At 40.6% G+C, this 12,153-nt stretch overlaps 1 long non-coding RNA gene across 1 annotated transcript; it reads left to right on the plus strand.

Moving 5' to 3' along the window:
- The first annotated feature begins 1,131 nt into the window (after positions 1 to 1,131).
- LOC127336071 (uncharacterized) lies at positions 1,132 to 5,131 on the plus strand. Its single transcript, XR_011752781.1, has 7 exons — positions 1,132 to 1,264; positions 2,140 to 2,339; positions 2,460 to 2,506; positions 2,859 to 2,951; positions 3,028 to 3,109; positions 4,197 to 4,576; positions 4,931 to 5,131. It is a non-coding gene; the product is annotated as an uncharacterized lncRNA (long non-coding RNA).
- Positions 5,132 to 12,153: the final 7,022 nt, after the last annotated feature.

Consider the following 12,153-nt stretch of genomic DNA (forward strand, 5'->3'; position numbering starts at 1 on the left):
GCGTTTTTAGTTTTTATATATACGTACAAGCTTTTGCCCCTATGTGCCACATGAATGACTTCAGTCCAGGGATAGAGCTCGATTGCTTGCCATTGAAGCTCTCCAATGCAGACATCCAAGTTCTTTGTTATTTTGTGATGAACTGATGGATTGTGTAGAATGATACATTTTTTCTCTTTAAAATTAAAATATAAACATGTGGCATTATATTAGTTACATGGGCTATATCAGTGCAACATCGAAGAGGAAAGTTTGTGTACTGTGTGTTTCAGATTTGTTGGAATTCTTATTAAAGAAATTATGCAGTGAGTTTTCCATTTTATTCCTCTTGCTTTGTCCCATTCTTTTTTACAATATGCTTCCCATATTTAGCAGGGAGGTGGAAACACTGACGATTGTCTCACCAGGCTGCTCAATTGGGTCTGAAGCCAAGGATCTAAATGTGAGGTGCCCAACATCCTAGAGAACAATGAGCCAAAATAACCCTACTCCTCCGGTAAACGTTTATGCATTTATACTCTTGATGTATGCTTTAGCTTTGAGGAGGCAAGAAATTTATTTATATCTGTGGAGGCTAGATTTTCTTTTGATTTTCTCACTTCCACAGCTGCTTGGAAGTAAATAAAGAATTTCCATTATCCTGGAGTGCATCATTGAAATGGAGCTCATTGAAATCATTGTAAGTGCCAATATATCATTCCGCTTTTTCAGATGATTGGATATCTTAGATAATCATCGTCTCATTGGTTCTATTTGATGTTCTCACTTTTTTAATGATAGATGGTTGAAGGATGAGGTGGAGCCAACAAGTGCAGCAATGAAAATTGTGAACAATTAGTTAGAAGGTGACAATTGTGGATGTTTTTACTACTGTTGCATATGAGAAATTTTGTTTCTTTTATTATGTGCTAGCATGGAATTATAAAGATTTTGCGTATGCTACCCTACCTGGCAGAAAATTCTTCGGCTCTTATATTCGCAACCTCGTCCATGTGGTTTGCCACCTCTTTAATATATATGACCTGCTTTCTTTTCGTTTTTATGCACATATGATTTTACTGGAGGATTTTACCTCATTGTTCTCTTAGACAGCTAACACAAGATTTTCTTCTGCTATGTGCCTTCAGGTTGTAGGACAAGGTCCATTCCTTTGGTTCAGAACATTTTGCTTCCGAAACGAAGTAGTACTGAAATCAATGCTCGAGTAAATCTTGAGATGAATGCAGTTACTGAGTTGCTTGATCTGGACATTTTCATACCTAAGGTAGTTGTCCACACTTCTCTATCCGATCAGCCATGTGCTATGCTATTGTCATGCCATCTCCCTAATTCCCTAACTCCTCTTTGCTTTGTGCTTATCCCATTTTATTCTTGTGGTTTTCATTGAATGTAATTGCATTGAATTGTAACCATATGGTACATAGACAACGACATTTCTGACATGAAGGGAAAATAAGCTTTAACATTGCGCAACATAAAGCTCAAAGCCTTAGTTTTGGCCTCTTGATAGCTGTATTCAAAATTGCTATAAAAAACTACCTGACAATCTATTTTGTACAGAAAAGAAGTGATGTTATGGACTCTCGAGTATCGAAAGTATAGGAAGTGCAGTGTGTATCAATTATATTAGCCAATTTGCCTTTGCATGAAAAGTTAAATCCATCTGTCATGTTATATCAGTTATGATCTTATTATTTACTGTTCTTATACTTTCTGCAGAAAAATACCAGGTTGTTTAAAAGGTTGGATCTTAGCTTTTCTTTTCTTGGTTATGAGGTCAAAGATTCTACTGCTAGGATGAAAAGTAAATCACTTGAACATATCAGTTTACATGTATCAGATAACACTTCTGGTTCTTTACCTTGCCAAGGCCGATAGGATTTGTCTTCAGCCTGTCCAGCGGACTAGATGGACTTTTGGGCAAAAGGCTACCATTGAGCTCACTCAGTATATTTATTATTCTTTAATGTTCTCCTTTGTTTTTATAAATGCTATATGATTTCGATGTTGTTTCTTGTGCCGTGATCTGAAATAGGTTCTGGTTTAGTTCTTTGTTTAGTCATTTTGTTAACATAAGCAAACTAAAGAGATGGTCAAGCTATAAACCCTGCTTTACTTGCCATGATTTTTGTTTCCTAGGTTGATAGTGTGCTAATTACATAGATCTCTCGGAAGCATATCACAAGGTTTCTCCGCTCGCACCTGGGAATGAGAAATCTCCAGGGTTGTATTTCTTCTTTGTTCTGATATATCATCATTCGGGATCGATAGGGCATAAAAGCACCTATTAGTTCGACTTATACGAGTGCTTGAGTAGGTCCACTAATTTTGGTTATAGGGTAAGTGTTGGTTTTTAGTATTCTGTGGGATTGAAGCATTTCACTAATGTCAAATTTTGAAAGCAATTTGACTATCAGTGAGATCATCTAACAACCATGTTTGGATCTGGTTCTTTGCAGATCTAAACTACACTATTCCATCCTATGTTCTCTCTGATTTAATTCAGGTAAATGGCTATTATAATATTTCCCTTTTCAGTGCCACTTCCTTCGTTTTAGAGAGTGGCTATAAATAATCACCATGCTAACTCTCTGAATGTAGTGCAGAAAATATTTAGCTCACGTTCAGTTTCGTTTTAGTCTGACCTTAAATTAAGTAGCTTACGAGTTTGTGAATCTACCAACCCAGTATATCACAAAGCAAGGCAAGTTGACTATACGTACATGGTTTAGGTTTTGCAGTATCTACATAGACTACATGGTTAAGGTTTTGCAGTATCTACATGTGATCTAAGCATTGTTTTATTTGTGTAATGTTGTTCGGCTGTTTAACCAGGCTTTCTTATTTCTGCATCACAGGTGCATCATGAACTTCAACGATATCACGCACCATTTCCTGCTTTCTATTTACGCTGCCCTTGATCTGAAGAAAAAGAAAAAAAATACGCAGCAGTATGGATTGGATTTCACTTGCTACCGTTTTATTTATTCCCAGAGCAATTTAACTCATTGGTATTCTGAATTACAGGCTAGGCGCAGTCCATGCAACTGCTATGGACATTCAGAGGGCCTCTCCTGAATCTGCTGAATTATGTATTGGGAGCGATGGGGTAGGTCTATTTGACAACGTGCTATGTGTGTTTCTTCAGCCAAGATTAAGGTGCCCTGCTTACCGCGCTTCATAGTCTCCTAAAAGTCTTTTTTATCGATAAAAATGCAGTCTGATATTTTATAGTCCAATGACTGCGGAGCTTTGGATAATGGAGCTACGTTTGCATTGATTCAGCAGAAAACAGAGCTTTGCATTCACCCAAACTACCCCACTAAAGTGTTGACATATAAATTCCATCGAAGTATTATTGAATAATATTTAGAAAGCAATACACATTTGCTATGCTTAAATCTGATAGACAAATTATCAGCAGGTGAAGTCATGTGGTACTTCAAGAAACAATTGTTTTTCCTCTCTTTTGTCCAAAATTCTATATGACCCTCCTGGATATTGAAAAAATATCGGTCTAGGTATTTCTTGTATGCTTCAGACTTGGAGACGCAAAATACATAATTTTATGTGTGTAAACTTTGTTGTTCTCTTATCGTTTCTAGCTTCTTCGTACATTCAATTTCCTGCTGTAGTTATTAACTTGAAAAGGGAATAACTTATCATGGGATATGTCTCAACCCTTAGTAAAGTGCAGTCACATGAATTTCAGATTCTTTTTTCACGGCTATTGGAGTAATTCAAATATTCACATTCATCTCTATTCAATGCTTGGGGTTTTCAGCTTCTGAGTTTACTATGACACTATTATTTCAGCATCTGAATTATGAAATACTTGGCAAGTAGCTTATGCCTTTCCTGATTTGTTGGTATCTCTGTGTCTGTGCTTGCAGTTTCACTATTTTAGCATCAAGCACTGAAAATAATTGACTCATGTTATCTTCACTATTTCCCCCTTTGATTCTAGATGCTACATTTATCTGCATTGTGTTCTAACATATTGATATCGTTTTCTGTTTCCACTCATCTGTAAAAGGAAATAATGTTTGCGTTATCATGTTTCTTGAACCTCTACAGGATTAGAATTACCATAAAGTGACGGATTACATGTACATAGCATCAATCAATTTGTACAGACAATTCATATAAATAAAGTTTTGTTAAGAGTGTGGAGGCTCTTATGAAGTTTTGTACAGGTAGCTCCTGCTGATGAGTCAATGGATCGAGCTTTAGCAAGGTTAATCATCGGTGAGAACGAGCTTTAGCCGTTCATCGCGCTATCGTCTAGACCCCCGCGCTGCTGCTGTCCTCGTCCCCGTCGCACCGCTGCATCTCCTTGCCATGCCAGCAGGGGTGAGCAGCATCTGGTAGCGCCTTCTCCTGTCCTCTTCGCTGTTCGTCGGCGTGCCTCTGTGTGAGATACCGGCAGCGGTAGGCGATTTGGTGCGGTGGTCAGGAGATTTGGCTGTGGTGGGCGTTTAGGGAGATGGACTGGGGAAGAAGGCGGTGGGACAGTGGTGGGCGGCTAGCGGCAACTACATGGGTGGTAAAGCGTCAAGAAAAAATCCACTTGCAGGTTTCTCCCTCCCTCCCCGCCCCCTCTCTCTAATCCCCATAGATCCTTACCTTTTGGCATGTTGCTCTCTCTCCAAATCCCCACGTATCCTCATTTTCATTTGTGCAGGTCTCATCCTTGACAAAATATATGTAAGTCTGATATTGCTATGCTGTTTAGAAACCATGTGTATAGGGCCATGTATAGCTTTTTGCAAAGCAGGTCGTGATTAAAATCTAGCTGCAGACAACTTCAGTTTGTAAGGGGTTCCCGAGCACCCTAGCTGTTCTTTTTGGAGTTTTTTTTTTGTTTTTGCGGTCAGTTGATGCCTTTAATTTCTTAAACTTTAGGCGTTTGATTTCTGATGTTTTGCAGCCACCAAGTGTTGGCTTTGCTCTAGCGACATCGTTCGTCCTACATCATTTGGTGAGTACAGCCATCTCCGTTTCTTTGACTATTGCAGCAGTTATACTCTTATTTTTTAAATAATTTGGGTTTATCTTTCTATTGAAAATAAGCTGGATGAGATGCTTTTCACCTTGCAAGCAGTTTCCATTTGCGTATATCCATGTTTGTGTGCATATTGGAAATAAAAGAAAGACAAGGTAACTGTTTCGAATGTATTTCCATTCTACTTTTTCAGCAACCTGAAGGTTCCCTAATGTGATCTGATATTGGAAATGCATGCACCGGTCCGTTTAATGCATAGCTTGCACACACTTATTCCACACACGATTTTGGTAAATCTGCATTTGTTTTCTTGCTTTTTTCCATTTATGAGCAACTCATACATAGGACAAGAAGTACAAGATATTAAGATGTGAGATTAGTATTTATGGAATAACATCCAATCATGTGCTAAATGCCTTTCAGTCATCCTGCTAAAGATATGCTAGGAAAGTAGGCTAATATTATGGTTATAGAATCTTATGCATATTAGATTCTTTTGTTTATACCTACACAGTCGGCTTTTATGGTTTTCTGAACTATGGACACTGGTTGATTTTGTAGGATAACGTAGCATAGAAAACAAAAATTTTCCTACCGCGAACACGAAATCCAAGCCAAGATGCAATCTAGAAGACGGTAGCAACGAGGGGATTATCGAGTCTCACCCTTGAAGAGATTCCAAAGCCTACAAGAGGAGGCTCTTGTTGCTGCGGTAGACGTTCACTTGCCGCTTGCAAAAGCACGTAGAAGATCTTGATTACGATCGGTTCCGGCGCCACGAACGGGCAGCACCTCCGTACTCGGTCACACGTTCGGTTGTTGATGAAGACGACGTCCACCTCCCCGTTCCAGCGGGCAGCGGAAGTAGTAGCTCCTCTTGAATCCGACAGCACGACGGCGTGGTGTCGGTGGTGGTGGAGAAGTCCGGCGGAGCTTCGCTAAAGCTACGCGGGAGTTATGGAGGAGAGGGGGGCGGCTAGGGTTTGGGAGGGGGTGGCCGGCCACTCAAGGGGGGCGGCCAGCTTGTGGTCTTGGGGTGGCCGGCCCCCTCCCCTTGGCCCCTCATTATATAGGTGGATCCCCAAGAGTTGGTCTCCAAGTTTTCGAATAAGACCCGAACCAAAAACCTTCCATATGGTGGGGAAACCTAGCCAAGCTAGGACTCCCACCAAAGGTGGGATTTCCACCTCCCATATGGGGGGGTTGGCCGGCCCCCGAAGGGGGAGTCCACTTGGGACTCCTCCCCCACTAGGGCTGGCCGGCCATGGAGGTGGAGTCCCATGTGGACTCCACCTTCCTTGGTGGTTTCTTCCGGACTTTTCTAGAACCTTCTAGAACCTTCCATAGAACCTTCCGCGACATTTTAATTCACATAAAATGACATCCTATATATGAATCTTATTCTCCGGACCATTCCGGAACTCCTCGTGATGTCCGGGATCTTATCCGGGACTCCGAACAAATATTCGAACTCCATTCCATATTCAATTTCTACCATTTCAACATCCAACTTTAAGTGTGTCACCCTACGGTTCGTGAACTATGCGGACATGGTTGAGTACTCACTCCGACCAATAACCAATAGCGGGATCTGGAGATCCATAATGGCTCCCACATATTCAACGATGACTTTAGTGATCGAATGAACCATACACATATAATACCAATTCCCTTTGTCACGCGATATTTTTACTTGTCCGAGGTTTGATCTTCGGTATCACTTTATACCTTGTTCAACCTCGTCTCTGACAAGTACTCTTTACTCGTACCGTGGTATGTGGTCTCTTATAAACTTATTCATATGCTTGCAAGACATTAGACGACATTCCACCGAGAGGGCCCAGAGTATATCTATCCGTCATCGGGATGGACAAATCCCACTTTGTTGATCCATATGCTTCAACTCATACTTTCCGGATACTTAATCCCACCTTTATAGCCACCCATTTACGCGGTGGTGTTTGGTGTAATCAAAGTACCTTTCCGGTATAAGTGATTTATATGATCTCATGGTCATAAGGACTAGGTAATCGTGTATCGAAAGCTTATAGCAAATAACTTAATGACGAGATCTTATGCTACGCTTAATTGGGTGTGTCCATTACATCATTCATATAATGATATAACCTTGTTATTAATAACATCCAATGTTCATGATTATGAAACTAATCATCCATTAATCAACAAGCTAGTTTAAGAGGCATACTAGGGACTTCTTGTTTGTCTACATATCACACATGTACTAATGTTTCGGTTAATACAATTATAGCATGATATATAAACATTTATCATAAACATAAAGATATAAATAATAACCACTTTATTATTGCCTCTAGGGCATATCTCCTTCAGTCTCCCACTTGCACTAGAGTCAATAATCTAGATTACATTGTAATATACCTAACACCCATGGCATTCTGGTGTTGGTCATGCTTTGCCCTAGGGAGAGCTTTAGTCAACGGATCTGCTACATTCAGATCAGTGTGTACTTTGCAAATCTTTACTTCTCCATCTTCGATGTACTCGCGAATCGAGTGGTAACGCAGCTTGATATGCTTCAGCCTCTTGTGTGACCTTGGTTCTTGTGCATTGGCGATGGCACCCATGTTGTCACAATATATGACTAGTGGGTCCAATGCACTAGGAACCACACCGAGCTCTATAATGAACCTCTTCATCCATACCGCTTCTGATGAAGCCTCTGAAGCCGCTATGTACTCCGATTCTGTTGAGGATTTCGCCACCGTGCACTGCTTCGAGCTTGCCCAGCTTACTGCAGCATCATTCAATATAAACACGTACCCAGATTGTGACTTAGAGTCATCAGGATCAGTGTTCCAACTTGCATCTGTGTAACTTGTTACAACGAGCTCTTGGTCACCTCCATAACAAAGAAACATATCCTTAGTTCTTTTCAAGTACTTCAGGATATTCTTGACCGTTGTCCAGTGTTCCATTCCTGGATCACTTTGATATCTGCTAGTCAAACTAACAGCATGTGCTATATCCGGTCTTGTACATAGCATGGCATACATGATAGAGCCCATCGCCGAGGCATAGGGGATCCGACTCATCCTTTCTCTTTCTTCTGTAGTAGCCGGACCTTGAGTCTTACTCAAGACCTTGCCTGGTAACATAGGTAAGAATCCTTTCTTACTTTCGTCCATTCTAAACTTCTTTAGAATCTTGTCCAGGTATGTACTCTGTGATAGCCCTATTAGATGTCTTGATCTATCTCTATAAATCTTGATGCCTAATATATATGATGCTTCACCAAGGTCTTTCATTGAAAAACTATTATTCAAATAACCCTTTACACTGCTTAATAGTTCTATATCATTCCCAATCAATAATATGTCATCTTCATATAATATCAGGAATGCTACAGAGCTCCCACTCACTTTCTTGTAAATACAGGCCTCTCCATGACACTGTATAAACCCGAAGTCTTTGATCACCTTATCAAAGCGTCGGTTCCAACTTCTTGATGCTTGCTTCAGTCCATAAATTGAACGCTGAAGTTTGCATACTTTGTCAGCATTTTTAGGATCGACAAAACCTTTGGGTTGTACCATATACAACTCTTCCTCAATGTCACCATTAAGGAACGCCGTTTTGACATCCATCTGCCAAATCTCATAATCAAAAAATGCAGCTATTGCTAACAAAATCCTCACAGATTTTAGCTTCGCTACAGGTGAGAAAGTCTCATCGTAGTCAACTCCTTGAATTTGTCGGAAACCCTTTGCGACAAGTCGAGCTTTATAGACAGTAATATTACCATCATCATCTGTTTTTCTCTTGAAGATCCATTTATTCTCAACAGCCTTTCGGCTATCAGGTAAGTCTACCAAAGTCCATACTTTGTTATCATACATGGATCCCATTTCGGATTTCATGGCTTCTTGCCATTTGTTGGAATCTGGGCTCATCATTGCTTCTTCATACGTCACAGGGTCCTCATCATTGTTATCCACAATCATGACATTTAGACAAGGATCATACCAATCAGGAGTGGCACGTTCCCTTGTCGATCTGCGAGGTTCAGTAGTTTCTTCGTTCGAAGTTCTATGATCATTATCATTAGCTTCCTCTGTTGTCGGTGTAGGCGGTACTGGTACAACTTCCGATCGCGCTTCTGCGATCAACGAGTATAGATTCATCAATCTCATCGAGTTCTACTTTTCTTCCAGTCACTTCTTTAGTGAGAAATTCTTTCTCAAGAAAGGTTCCGTTCTTAGCAACAAAGATTTTGCCTTCGGATCTGTGATAGAAAGTGTACCCTATAGTTTCCTTAGGGTATCCTATGAATACGCATTTCTTCGCTTTGGGTTCTAGCTTGTCCGGTTGTAACTTCTTTACATAGGCTTCGCAACCCCAAACTTTCAGGAACGATAGCTTAGGTTTCTTATTAAACCATAATTCATACGGTGTCGTTTCTACGGATTTTGATGGTGCTCTATTTAAAGTGAATGCGGCTGTCTCTAATGCATAACTCCAAAATGATAACGGCAAATCAGTAAGAGACATCATAGAACGAACCATATCTAAGAGAGTTCGATTACGATGTTCGGACACACCGTTACGTTGTGGTGTTCCCGGCGGTGTCAGTTGTGAAAGTATTCTGCATTTCTTTAAATGCACGCCAAACTCATAACTCAGATATTCACCTCCGCGATCAGATCGTAGAAATTTGATCTTCTTGTTACGTTGATTTTCTACTTCACTTTGGAATTCCTTAAACTTCTCGAAAGTTTCGGATTTATGTTTCATGAAATAGATATACCCATATCTACTCAGATCATCTGTGAAGGTTACAACATAACGATAACCACCGCGCGATGCTACGCTCATTGGTCCGCACACATCGGTATGTATGATTTCCAATAAGTCAGTAGCTCGCTCCATTATTCCAGAAAATGGAGTCTTAGTCATTTTTCCCATTAGACATGCTTCGCATCTATCAAGTGACTCAAAGTCAAGTGATTCAAGTAATCCATCAGTATGGAGTTTCTTCATGCGTTTCACTCCAATATGACCAAGACGACAGTGCCACATATAAGTAGAATTATCATTCAATTTAACTCGCTTAGCATCAATGTTATGTATATGTGTATCACTACTATCGAGATCTAACAGAAATAAGCCATTCTTTTCAGGTGCTCGACCATAAAAGATATTATTCATAAAAATAGAACAACCATTATTCTCAGACTTGAATGAATAACCGTCTTGCATTAAACAAGATCCAGATATAATGTTCATGCTCAACGCGGGTACAAAATAACAATTATTTAGGCTTAAAACTAATCCCGAAGGTAGATGTAGAGGAAGTGTGCCGACAGTGATCACATCGACTTTGGATCCATTTCCAACGCGCATCGTCACTTCATCTTTCGGTAGTCTTCGTTTATTCTTTAGTTCTGTTTGAGTTACAAATATGAGCAACCGAACCAGTATCAAATACCAGGTACTAGTACGAGAACGGTGAGATAAACATCTATAACATGTATATCGGATATACCTACTGTCATCTTCTGGACCAGGCCGCGCTTCAGATATGCCAACTACTTGGTGCAATTACGCGTCCAGTGTCCCGTCTCCTTGCGAATAGCACTTCGGCATCGGGCTTAGGGCCAGGTCTTAGGTTTCATAGGAGGCGTGGCAGCTTTCTTGCCACTCTTCCTGTTCTTGCCTTTAGACTTGCCCTGTTTCTTGAAGTTGGTGGTCTTGTTGACCATCAACACTTGGTGCTCTTTCTTGATCTCAATCTCGCAGATTTTAGCATGGAGAAGAGTTCAGGTAACTCTTTGTTCATGTTACGCATATTGTAGTTCATCACAAAGTTCTTGTAACTAGGTGGCAGTGATTGAAGGACACGATTAATCCCGCCTATTAGGAATCACTATTCCCAAGTCTTGAGTTTCTTCGCATGCCGGTCATGGCGAGCATGTGCTCACTAACGGAGCTGCCTTCTTCCATCATGCGGTGAAGAAGTGTTTTGATGCTTCATAGCATTCCACGGCCGCATGAGTCTCAAATATAGTCTTCAACTCATTGATTAACTCATGTGGATCGTGGTGCTCAAAACGTTTTTGAAGATCGGCTTCAGATCGCATAAGATGGCACACTGAACTTGAGAGTACCGAGTTTTCCGAGTTGCGTAAACAGCTTTTACTTCATCGGTTTCAGTTTCTGCAGGAGGGTCACCTAGCGGTGCATCAAGCACATATTGCAGATTTCCGCCATTGAGGAAAATCCTCACATGACGGAACCAGTCGGTGAAGTTGCTACCGTTGCTCTTAAGCTTTTCTTTCTCTAGGAACTGGTTAAAATTGATTGGGGACGCCATATCTACAACATATTTGCAAAAGTTTAGACTAATGTTTATGACAAATTGAGTTCAAATTTTAATTCAATATAATTAAAAACTAGGTGAACTCCCACTCAAAACAATATCCCTCGCATTGTCTTAGTGATCACACGAACCAAATCCACCGCACCTAAGTCCGATCATCACGAGACAAGGTGTGATTTCAATGGCGAACATTCAAAGTGTTCATCATATCAATCATATGATTCATGCTCTACCTTTCGGTATCACGTGTTCCGAGACCATGTCTGTACATGCTAGGCTCGTCAAGGCCACCTTAGTATCCGCATGTGCAAAACTGTCTTGCACCCGTTGTATGCACTTGTTGATTCTATCACATCCGATCATCACGAGATGCTTCGAAACGACAAGTCTTGGCAACGGTGCTACTAAGGATGAACACTTTATTATCCTGAGATTTTAGTGAGAGGGATCATCTTATAATGCTACCGTCGCGATCTAAGCAAAATAAGATGCATAAAAGGATTAACATCACATGCAGTTCATATGTGATATGATATGGCCCTTTTGTCTTTGCGCCTTTGATCTTCATCTCCAAAGCACGGACATGATCTCCATCATCAACAGGCATGATCTCCATCATCGTCGGCGAAGCACCAAGGTCAATGGCGCCATCTTCATGATTGTCCTCCATGTAGCAACTATTACAACTACTTTGAAATACTACTCAACATGAAATTTAAAGACAACCATAAGGCTCCTGCCGGTTGCCACAATACAATAATGATCATCTCATACATAGTCATCATCACAT

Source organism: Lolium perenne, chromosome 2 (genome assembly GCF_019359855.2).
Source record: "Lolium perenne isolate Kyuss_39 chromosome 2, Kyuss_2.0, whole genome shotgun sequence".
Classification (NCBI taxonomy): Eukaryota; Viridiplantae; Streptophyta; class Magnoliopsida; order Poales; family Poaceae; genus Lolium; species Lolium perenne.